Source organism: Procambarus clarkii, chromosome 54, assembly GCF_040958095.1.
Source record: "Procambarus clarkii isolate CNS0578487 chromosome 54, FALCON_Pclarkii_2.0, whole genome shotgun sequence".
Lineage (NCBI taxonomy): Eukaryota > Metazoa > Arthropoda > Malacostraca > Decapoda > Cambaridae > Procambarus > Procambarus clarkii.
In genome coordinates this window covers 30,152,548-30,164,763 of record NC_091203.1, presented here as the reverse complement: position 1 = coordinate 30,164,763, position 12,216 = coordinate 30,152,548, and the positions used below count along the sequence as shown (strand labels likewise).

Genomic DNA, 12,216 nt, shown 5'->3' with positions numbered 1-12,216 from the left:
TGCTGGGAAGGATTACTCCTCCCACCATCTAATACAGCCCCAGGGCTCCACCCATTATTTTGGCACTGGCCAACCATTTAACACGTAGGCCTGAGGTCTGGCTCTCTAGGGCCAATAAGGACTTGGCCCTTATCTCAGGCCAATCACCTTCACTGATCTGTCGTGGAAAGCTACATGAATTCCTGAAGATTGAGTCAGCTCTCCCCAGCTAAAGAGAAGAGGGACAAGGCGCGTCTATGGAGCCCAGGCACCTGCGAGCAATGTTTACAAAACTGATAATTTATGTTCAAGCCTGTCTCCTCTAAGATAGGAGTAGGGACATTTGACTCTGCCTGGTATGGGGAAGGCCGCTGCTGAGAGGGACAGAGAGGGATGAGAGGGGGTGGAGAGGGAAATATCTGAGTGGGGAATTGAGTGGGAGAAGCCAAGGTATCCACGACCACCCTACCCTCAGGTCAACCTCTTGACCCTGACAAATGGGCGACAGGGGGGGGGGGGGGGAAGAGGAGGAGACGAATGACGGCCAAGGGGAGGGGAGAAGGAAGGAGGAGAGAGGGAGAAGGAAAGGAGGGGAGAAGGGGAGGGAAAAGAGGGGAGAAGGGAGAACCAATGATCTGAGCCCCAGATCATTACAACAATGATATTGCCAAGAAAAAACTGAGCTCTGTGCTACTTTCAGGGGGAAACAGGAGAAGCAAAAAATGGCATCACAGAGCAGTCTGCTACCTTGAAGAGCTTCACCTGCTTGAGCAAGCCCGTGAGCTCCTGCCTGTAGAGAGGTTACCTCCCTGGGAGGATGACTCATGTAAGATCATCATCAATGAAATGGCAATGAAAAAATCCAACATGATACCACAAGAAATGAGGCACAAGTATCTCGAGGACATTTATAAAGAAGCCGGAGATGAACTAGATCAAATCTACACTGACGGGTCATCTAATCCTATCAATGGCAGGGCTGGTGCAGCATACACGGTAATCAAGGATAATACCTTCCAACGCAGAAATGAAGAAAAAGCACGTATTGAGAACTATGCCTCTTCAACGCAAGCAGAGCTAACTGCCATTGTTATGGCGTTAAGGTTTCTTGAACGGAACACTAATGGTGCAGTGATTTGCACCGATTCAAAAGCAGCACTGCAAAGCCTAAGTAAAAATCAGGCAGAAAATCTTGCAATAGTCGCTGAAATCAAGAGAGCTGTGAGAGTACTTACCAATCAGGGAAGAGTCATCAAGTTTCTGTGGATCCCCTCCCATGTTGGAATATGTGGGAATGAACGAGCAGATGTGCTGGCTGCTGAAGGCGCTGAAGGAGACCATATTGAATACTTCATACCCAAGACTCAACTACAAATTAGAGGTATTATCAGGCAACATCACCGTGACAAGGTAACTGAGGAAAGGAGGATAGAAGCACAAACCAGTGAATCTGTACGATGGTACAACATGGTTGCAGCTGGCAATCCCAATCAGTATGGCCGAAGAGGAGGACGACGAATGAGAGAATCTGTAATAGCGAGAATCCGTCTTGGATACAAATATCCATGGAGATTTGGAATGGAAACAACAGTTGATCAGCGAAGTTGCAGAATCTGTGGTGAGAGTGATGGACACCGCCTTGACCACTATCTACGTGAATGTGAACACCTGAGAGACATTAGGAATAACTGTAGAATAATAAACCCCACATTGTTTGAGTTAGGAAAACACTATTTGTCAAATATTGATACTTTTCTTAAAAGATTTCCCCATTTTGCACCCGCAAGATAACGTAAGCTTTTAAGGGTTGATAAATGTTAATCTTCTTGTTTGAGGAGCTGTTCACTTGAGACAGTTAAGCAAGTCCCAGCTGTGTCTGGGTACAAGTGACAGGATGAACAACCCAGCGGGTTTTCTTCCTATTGGGGAGTGTTGTACATTCTGCTTTTATTTATTTATTTATTTATTTATGCATATACAAGAATGTACATAAGGAATGTGAGGATACAATTATGGTAATTACAGTCTTGTAAAGCCACTAGCACGCGCAGCGTTTCGGGCAGGTCCTTAATCTAAGAAAATTTTAAGGAGGTAAATACTTGCAAAATTTATAGACAAAAAAATGATAACAGATTACATGGAATGAAAAAAAAAGATGAGAGAAAATTATAGGTACAGTATATTAAAGCACATAGGTAGCTATGATTGATTGCAATGACAGCTTAAAATGGTAGTTGACAACAAATTGGTAGGCACAATACAGCAGAAACAATATAAGATTGATTGCAATGACAGCTTGAATGGTAGTTGACAAAAATTGGTAGTCACAATACAGCATATGGCTAGCACATAAAAGAAGACAGCAATGAACACAATGATAAGGTTGTTTGATATTACATAAATGTAATATCATGCTATGGCGGCATGTTCACTCACAAGATGAGTGGCGCTGCCCAATAAACTCGCCCCTCGGGGCAAAATTTAAAAAAATTTAAATTAGAGGGGTAAGGTACAGGGAATTTATTAGGTATAAATTAACCGACTGTACTACCGGTATTATCACAGGTGTGCCTTTACTTAATATGCAACCTATATACATTCTAATATCTCTGTATTATCTTCTTATATATATATATGCATATTTTATTAATGAAATATTATTATGGGTCGGCAGCCGTGGCCGGAAGGCCGGCCCATCGGCCCATTTCAGACACGATCTGGACAGGACGAGAGGTAAGACTATCTAGCCCTTGTTCTGTGTACGATAATGCACTGTTTATGTACCCTTGCTTTTTAATGGCATATACCAGGACTGAGCCTATTTAGCGCAAATGCCTTGAAAACTGACCTAAAGTTAGGGTTAAAGGTTACGATTTAGTTACGTGGATAGAACCGAGTTAAAAATAATAGATTATAAAGAAGCTGCGGGTGACTGAAGGAGTGAGGGTAGCGGGGGGGCCAGCGCCAGTAGTGGCTGTGACGGCCGTGGGAGCACCCAGCAGGTCCATACTCTTCACCAGTCAACTCATTCACTACTCACAGAGTAAAGTTAGTACACTATACATATATATTTCGTTTAAACTTATGGTGGGATTGAGTGATTTCGTTTATCTGAATCCCAAATTCATTTAACTCTGCAAGTTAAATCAAGTTAACTTAAGTTAAATCTTGATAAACTATCAGACCCAACTGTGGGTTGGGTCAACCCATGTATCGCGTTTCCATAATGGTCGCCCATGTTGAGATAGACGAACGCCCAAAGAATATTGTTGAAAAATCTTGATAACTAATTAAACCAAAATTATTTATTAGTCAGAAGAAAGACACAAACAGGATCTATATATAAAACCTCTACCAGACAAATATTTTAAGTAAAACGGAAGATGTAGTTGTATAAAATACAGTCCCGAAAGTAAAATACAGTAAAATACTGCCCGAAACGCTTTGCGTAATAGTGGCTTTAGGCATTGTATGTACTAGCTCTATCTATAAAGTCAACAAACTTTGTAAAATCTCTATGTATGTACCTTTACCTAAATAAAAATTATTATTATTATTATTATAGTCTCCGTGGTGTAGTGGTAAGACACTCGCCTGGCGTTCCGCGAGCGCTGTGTCATGGGTTCGTATCCTGGCCGGATACAAGACACTCCGTACATTGACAACATCGCACACTAATATTTTTACCACTTCGGACACCAGCTTTCGATGTTTCGCATATGTGTACGTGTTCCACATTAAAACGACAATATAATGCTATTAACAATTAAAATCTTCTATTTAACAGGCATATAGTTATTAAATGAAGTTTAGTGATATAATAGACATAATCCGGAGTTGGTAAGGACGCCGCCCGCCAGCGTAAACACAACACACCCGAATGCCCACAAACACGATACAACGCACAAAACACAACACTTCTGTCAGTTTTTAGATAAACTCCTTTTATATTTATTATGTGGGAGTTATACTTGTATAAAATGATAACTATTATAGGTAAGCGCCTAATATTTAATATTAATCAATAAAAAAGAAGTCAGAAGCCACACGCCTGTCTGTACATGTCTTTTGCGTAAAAGTATTTTGGGCGCTCATGTACTTGTGCGCTAGCTGGCGTTCACAACTGTTCTCGCCTACAAGCATTAGAATTAAACAAACGAATTTATTTTTTCATTTATATACAAGAAGAGAAGGCTACCCTTGAGTCTGTAATATTCATCTGATCACTGGTCTCCCATTTGGTCCTCATTGCTTTATCTTACTTTATTGAATGTCAATAACCGTATTATGCAATTTCAATTTCTTCTATTTCTTTCTTTATTATGCACCCCATACCCATCCCGTGGGCCGTGGTGTAAAGGATTACAGAGGCACATAATCGGTTCAGGAACTGAACCCTCTAGTTCGTTTAGCTAAGCAAATAACAATGTTTGACGCTAGTAACAAAATTATTAATGTTGTATACACATGTACACACACACTCATACATACATATATATATATATATATATATATATATATATATATATATATATATATGTCGTACCTAGTAGCCAGAACTCACTTCTCAGCCTACTATACATGGCCAGATTTGCCTAATAAGCCAAGTTTTCCTGAATTAATATATTTTCTCTATTTTTTTTCTTATGAAATGATAAAGCTATCCATTTCATTATGTATGAGGTCAATTTTTTTTTATTGGAGTTAAAATTAACGCAGATATATGACCGAACCTAACCAACCCTACCTAACCTAACCTAACCTATATTTATAGGTAAGGTTAGGTTAGGTAGCCAAAAAAAGCTAGGTTAGGTTAGGTTAGGTAGGTTAGGTAGACGAAAAAACATTAATTCATGAAAACTTGGCTTATTAGGCAAATCGGGCCTTGAATAGTAGGCTGAGAAGTGCGTTCTGGCTATTAGGTACGACATATATATATATATATATATATATATATATATATATATATATATATATATATATATATATATATATATATATATATATATATATATATATATATATATATATATATATGTCGTACCTAGTAGCCAGAACTCACTTTTCAGCCTACAATGCAAGGCCCGATTTGCCTAATAAGCCAAGTTTTCATGAACTAATATATTTTCTCTAATTTTTTTCTTATGAAATGATAAAGCAGCCCATTTCATTATGTAAGAGGTCAATTTTTTTTATTGGAGTTAAAATTAACGTAGATATATGACTGAACCTAACCAACCCTACCTAACCTAACCTAACTTATCTTTATAGGTTAGGTTAGGTTAGGTAGCCGAAAAAGTTAGGTTAGGTTAGGTTAGGTAGTCGAAAAGCAATTAATTCATGAAAACTTGGCTTATTAGGCAAATCTGGCCTTGCATAGTAGGCTCAGAAGTGAGTTCTGGCTACTAGGTACGACATATATATATATATAATATATATATATATATATGACAATGTCAGACCACGGAGGAAAAATGAAACAGGAATTTCCTTAAGTACTTTCGTATATTAATACATCTTCAGAAGATGTATTAATATACGAAAGTACTTAAGGAAATTCCTGTTTCATTTTTCCTCCGTGGTCTGACATTGTCACATTTTTAATCACGTGTTTATTTTCGTGATATACACACACACACACACACACACATATATATATATATATATATATATATATATATATATATATATATATATATATATATATATATATATATATATATATATATATATATATATATATATATATATATATATATATATATATAATATGGGTCCCTACATTTGCACCAGAGGTGGTACCCCTTCTAGGTTTATATATATATATATATATATATATATATATATATATATATATATATATATATATATATAATTATACCAGTATAATCTAATAATATATACTGGTCTAATAAAATAATTAGACCAGTTAATACTCTCACTCGTTGTGTTAGGATATGTTAGCTTGATAAAACTGACTGTTCATTGTTGAGAAATGTGTTAACAAACAATATATCTGACTTATCAAGACTGTAGCTTGCTTAGCAAAAGGAACTTTTTTTAAATTTGGGTTCAGTTTAACTACCGCTCAAGGGATGAGTAATTGGGGCATAATAAAGGAAGCTGATAAAATGAAAGATGGGAAAACAACATTAGAAAGATAAACTCGAGAGACGTTTTCATGTTAACCCGAAAATTATTTGAGGAGCAAGACGGACTGCGGGTCAGGCAATTGGTCTTTATGCTATCGTGATGGGGGATCAGCCATTACACGTGTTAATGACTCTTGTATAGTTGTGTAGTTAAGGACATCAGGGTAAAGGGGTAATGGGCATTGTGGTTGATTGTTCTACCTGGGAATCCTCCACTGTTTTATATCTTATGTATGTATGTATGTACTAACCTAGTTGTGGTTGCAAGGGTTGAACTTTGGCTCTTTGGTCCCGCCTCTCAACCGTCAATCGACTGATGTACAGATTCCTGAGCCTACTGGGCTCTGTCATATCTACACTTGAAACTATGTATGGAATCAGCCTCCACCACATTACTGCCTAATGAATTCCATTTATTAACTACTCTGACACTGAAAAGTTCTTTCTATAATCTCTCTGTGGCTCATTTGGGTACTCAGCTTCCACCTGTGTCCCCTTGTGCGTGTACCACATGTGTTAAATAAATGTATGTATGTATGTATGTATGTATGTATGTATGTATGTATGTATGTATGTATGTATGTAAGGAGAGAGAGAGAGAGAGAGAGAGAGAGAGAGAGAGAGAGAGAGAGAGAGAAGGAGAGAGAGAGAGAAAGAGATGAAGATTGAGACAGAGAAATAGATATAGACAGAGTCAGGGAGAGAATGTTAGACACAGAGACGTATAGATAAGGATATGCAAAGTCAGTGAGAGAATGGCAGAGATAGAGCGAGGAAAGAGACAGAGAGATAGGCTGACACAGAGAATGTCAGAAACGAGGAGAGGCAGAGACAGAGGGACAGGGACGGGAGCAGAGGGACAGGGACAGACGGACAGGGCCAGAGGAGGGACGGGGGAACAGAGGGGGAGCAGTGGGACAGGGAGGGAGACAGGGACAGAGAGGGGGATATGGACAGAGACAGAGGGACAGGAACACAGGGACAGAGACAGAGGGACAGGGTCAGAGAGGGGGACCGGGGGACAGAGGGAGGAGAGGGGGGCAGGAGACCATGAGAGAGGGGACAGAGGAGAGACAGGGGATAGAAAGAGTGGGCAGGGGGACAGAGGGAGGGACAGGGACAGACAGAGAAGGACAGGAACAGAGGGACAGAAAGGGCGGACAGGGGGACAGAAAGGGTGACAGAGAGAGGGACAGGGGGCAGAGATAGGGACAGGGGAAGAGAGACAGGGACAAGGGGACAGAGGGGGACTGGAGGAAAGGGAGGGGGACAGATGATGGACAGCGGACAGAAAGAGTGGGCAGGGGGACAGAGAGGTACAGGGGACAGAGAGATGGACAGGGGGACATAGAGGAACAGGGGGACAGAGTGACAGGGGGACAGAGAGAGGAACAGGAGGACAGAGAAGAACAGGGGGACAGAGTGACAGAGAGAGGAACAGGAGGACAGAGAAGAACAGGGGGACAGAGAGAGACAGGGGGACAGAGAGAGACAGAGAGAGGGACAATGGGATAGAGAGGGACAGGGGGACAGAGAGATGGAAAGGGGGTACAGGGGGACAGAGAGGGGGAAAGGGATCTGGGACAGAGGACAGAAAATGTGGGCAAGGGGACAAAGTGAGGGACAGGGAACAAAGATGGACAGGGGGACAAAGATGGACAGGAGGAAAGGGGGGAGATGTATGAGGGGAAATGTTTGCAGAAGATGGAGAAGGGGTATTTAGAACGGTAAGTTAGAGAGGGGGCAACTAAGGCCCATCATTGAAAAACAAATGAGCAGCATTGCAATAGCAGGAGCCACGCACATCTTTAGCCAGCGTTGTTGAGACATTGTCAATTAAGCGGTGTCCAATAGCAGTATCTTCGGTATTTAAGCGATACCTTAAAAAATACTGGAAATATTGAAAGATATTAATCCAGATATTAATCCCCTTGTGCAACGCACACAAGAGGCAACAGCTTCTAGCTCTACAAGCGGCAATATAAAATAGAGAATAGGCGATTGTTTTCACTCATAGTGTAATAAACCCACGGACCCACCCACCCGCTGAAGCCGTAAATACCAAGACATTACTTCCGTTTAAAATTAAGCCGGAATAATCCTCAGGTATGTGGAGGATGTGGGAGGCCTTTGATCAACCACCGACTTCCTGCCCCGTCGACGGGGCCATCAGCCCTCAGTGTGCCCTCAGCCAAAATAATGTGAAACATGTATGTGGGTGTATTAAATATTTTAATTTATTATTTCCAAGATTTAGCTGTTAGCTCTTGGACCCCGCCTTTCTAAGCGTCGGTTGTCTAATGTACCGACTCTCGGCCTCTTTTCCTCCATCATATCTAAACAACATATATTTTTATCTAACACACTCACACATCCCCAAGATGCAGCCTTTAGCAGCTTCCTGACTGTCAGGTTCCTATTTACTGCAAGGTGAATAGAGGCATTAGTGTGTGTATGTTTGTGTCTGTGTGTGTGTACGTGTGTATGTGTGTGTGTTTGTGTGTATACTCACCTAGTTGTGGTTGCAGGGGGTTGAGCTTTGGCTCTTTGGTCCCACCTCTCAACTGGCAATCAACTGATGTACAGATTCCTGAGCCTGCTGGGCTCTATCATATCTGCATTTGAAACTGTGTATGGAGTCAGCCTCCACCACATCACTGCCTAATGCATTCCATCTATTAACTACTCTGACACTGAAAAAGTTCTTTCTAACATCCCAGTGGCTCAATTGGGTACTAAGTTTCCACCTGTGTCCCCTTGTTCGCCTACCACCCGTGTTAAACAGTTTATCTTTATGTACCCTATCAATTGCTCTGAGAATTTTGTAGGTAGTGATCATGTCTCCCCTTACTCTTCTGTCTTCCAGTGTCATGAGGTGCATTTCTCGCAGCCTGTCCTCGTAAGTCATGCCTCTTAGTCCTGGGACTAGCCTATTGGCATACCACTAAACTTTTTCAAGCTTCGTCTTGTGCTTGACAAGGTGTGTGTGTGTGTGTGTACGTGTATAACACACACGTACTTATGTGGTACGTATGTACTACATAATTGTAAGGCGTTTGCTGAATTAGAAAAGTCGGCTAGCAGTCCACCCTTAACGACACAATTAACTCATTACATAAAAAAATACGTGGCTGTGCAACAGTGTGTGGGAATTGGGGAACTGGTGTGCATTTAGACGACTGGTGAGGACCAACAATGACGTAGAAGGATGGCATCAGCGTCTGAATCAAAGGGCAGTGAGGGACAACTTGGCTTTATATATTTTAATCCCCTTACTATACCGTGAGGCGTCCCTGGTAACCTTGCAATACCAACTGGTTTCTGATCAAAAGCTAAAGTCCAGTCGCCGCAAGGGCAATACTGTAAAGAGAAACAGGAACATTTGTGGAAGCTTTGGGACCGTTACGAGGAAAAACAGATAAGCACCTCACAGTTCCTCAAGGAATGTTCGCGTTTTATCCCAGGAAGTGCCTGAACTAGAATTAGAAAACAGCAGTCTGTTTACTGGTTGTTATTTAACTTAAGTTAGTTGTAAATGATAATGTAAAAATAGCCACTGAGAACTGATGAGTTGCCCAAGACTTTTGCTCGTAAAGAGGGAATTGATTACAAACTTGGACTGCCTTTGAGCAGCCTGAGGGCAGCAATATCCCAGGAACATCAACTAAATTTCGGAGACTTGAGGCAAAGTGAAATTCAAACCAGTTACTCCATCTATCATCATTCTATTATGCAGGAAGAACCGCACGTCTATGGGTCATCCAATAATGTTAGCAGACTTCTAGATGTTACCACTGCTAGGCTTAGGCTCGGCTACAAGTACCTCTGGGAGTTTGTAACATCTGCTGATGTAGATTTGACTAAATGTAAACTCTGTCAGCAGAACTATTCGCATCCTTTGCGTCATTATATAATGGAATGTGAAAAATCGCGGAATTTAGAGATAACACCATCAATAGTGTCCAAGAAATGTGTAAGTACTTCATTCATAATGATGTGCTGCTCGAAATCTTAGCAAAGTATCCAAAATTTGCTTACTGTAGGTAATGCATGCACATGACTGTAAAGCTGCCGCCCAGTTGGGTGGGTGTGCAGCAAGACTAGTAACTGTGTGACTCACCATAGATGTAAAGTGCCCTGTATAGTGACTGTTGTGAGCCTCTTGTTGATCACTTGTGACACAAAGATTATTGATGTGTGTATTTGTGTAGGTGATTAGATATGTATGTGTATGTATATATGTATACGTATATATATATATATGTACATGTATGTATGAGAGTGTGTACATGTATATATAATATTAATAATTTCGTAACTAGCGTCACAAATTGATATTTGCTTAGCTAAACGAATTAGAAGGTTCAGTTCCTGAACCGATTATGTGCCTCTGTAATCCTTTACACCACCGCCCACGGGATGGGTATGGGGTGCATAATAAAGAAAGAAATTGAATTGAATTGGTCTGATTAAGACTTTATGACCATGTAATCTATGTTTTGCTCCACTACTTACTGGTTGAGTATGGGGTGCATAACAAATAATAGCCTCCTTCGGGGGCGCCTTGTTTCTAAACGTGTTAGTCTTAAATCCTTTAATCTCAAATCTTGCTACAATGTATCTCTTAATATATGTTATGTACTCTCGCAACCCAATGTACCTTCTTGTATATAAATAAATAGATTTCAACTGTAAGGGGATATGGTTTGCACCTTGTTATTCTAATAATGGAAGCGCTAATTATATGAACAAGTGCCATGTATTTATTCAGACGAGAACAACAGCGAACACAAACCAGCGCATATACGAACGGAATGGTTTGTATGTACAAACTTCTCAGTGAACGAAGTTGTTTCTAGCCCGGTATCCGAAATTGCAGTATACGACTTGACCAGTCCCCTCCTGGCCGGGGAGGATTTACTGGGCGCAATTCCTTAACTGTAGCCTCTGTTTAACGCAACAGTAAAATGTGTACTTGGATGAAAAAACGATTCTTCGCGGCAGGGGATCGTATTCCAGGGACCATAGGATTAAGGACTTGCCCGAAACGCTACGCGTACTAGTGGCTGTACAAGAATGTAACAACTCTTGTATATATCAAAAAAAAAAAAAAAAAAAAAAAAGTGGCTGTTTTCCGAGGAGCCACACATGGGTCTGTAGAATTACCCAAATCCTCCTAGCATAACATAAGTAATGGGGAAATATGGTATATTTACTTATTGTAATGTTGGTGCTGCATGTAGAACATGATCAAAAATATTTTTACTTAGAAGTAATGTAATTTCATATCGAAATTAGAAGTAAATATGTAGCAGGTAATAATAATAATAATAATAATTCAAATGTTTATTCAGGTAAAGTACATACACACAAGGGGTGATACAAATATTGATGAATTTATAGATAGAGCTAGTACATACAATGCCTAAAGCCACTATTATGCAAAGCGTTTCGGGCAGGAAAAACACTAAAGACCGGTCCTAGAATTACCCAAATCTACCCAAATCTATCCAAAAGTACCCGAATCCTCCTAGCATTATGTAAATAATGAAGAAATATGGTATATTTACTTACTGTAATGTTGGAGCTGCAAGTAGAACATGATCTAACCTATTTTTACGCTGAAATAATGTAATTTCATATCGAAATTAGAAGTAAATATGTAGCAGGTGACACCATAGAAAGTCAACGATCCAAGCGACAAAATTGTGGAGTGACTTATCCAAGATATATGGTCGCCTGGAGAGTGTTTGCTGCCATATCGGCCTCCTGTACAGAATGATCCAGTCGTCGCACTTCTTTGCTCAAATTTAATTAATGATATTAACAAGTAGAATGGGTATTTGTAATATCTTTCATAAATAGCCACAAAACATTTAATATTTATTTAAAAAAATGTGTATGGAAGTTAAATCAACTTGACAGGACTATAATTTTGTTACATAGATACTAACGTTATTCGTTTGTATGCGTTCGCTACTTAAACTACTCGTGTCCTTTTTGTTCATAGAACACCGAACCTTATTATATAGTGGCTTCACTTCTTCACTTCACACCTATAGTAGGCTTCACTTGGTGCAAGATA

General features: G+C 40.1%; 1 protein-coding gene across 1 annotated transcript in view; it reads left to right on the top strand.

The window, feature by feature from the left end:
- Positions 1-2,909: 2,909 nt before the first annotated feature.
- Positions 2,910-12,216, top strand: part of LOC123750703 (E3 ubiquitin-protein ligase TRIM22) — a 169,745-nt gene continuing 160,438 nt past the window's right edge. The window contains exon 1 of the mRNA XM_069305223.1: positions 2,910-3,027. The gene's annotated coding sequence lies outside the window, so the exon portion shown is untranslated. The remainder of the gene's footprint in view (positions 3,028-12,216) is intronic.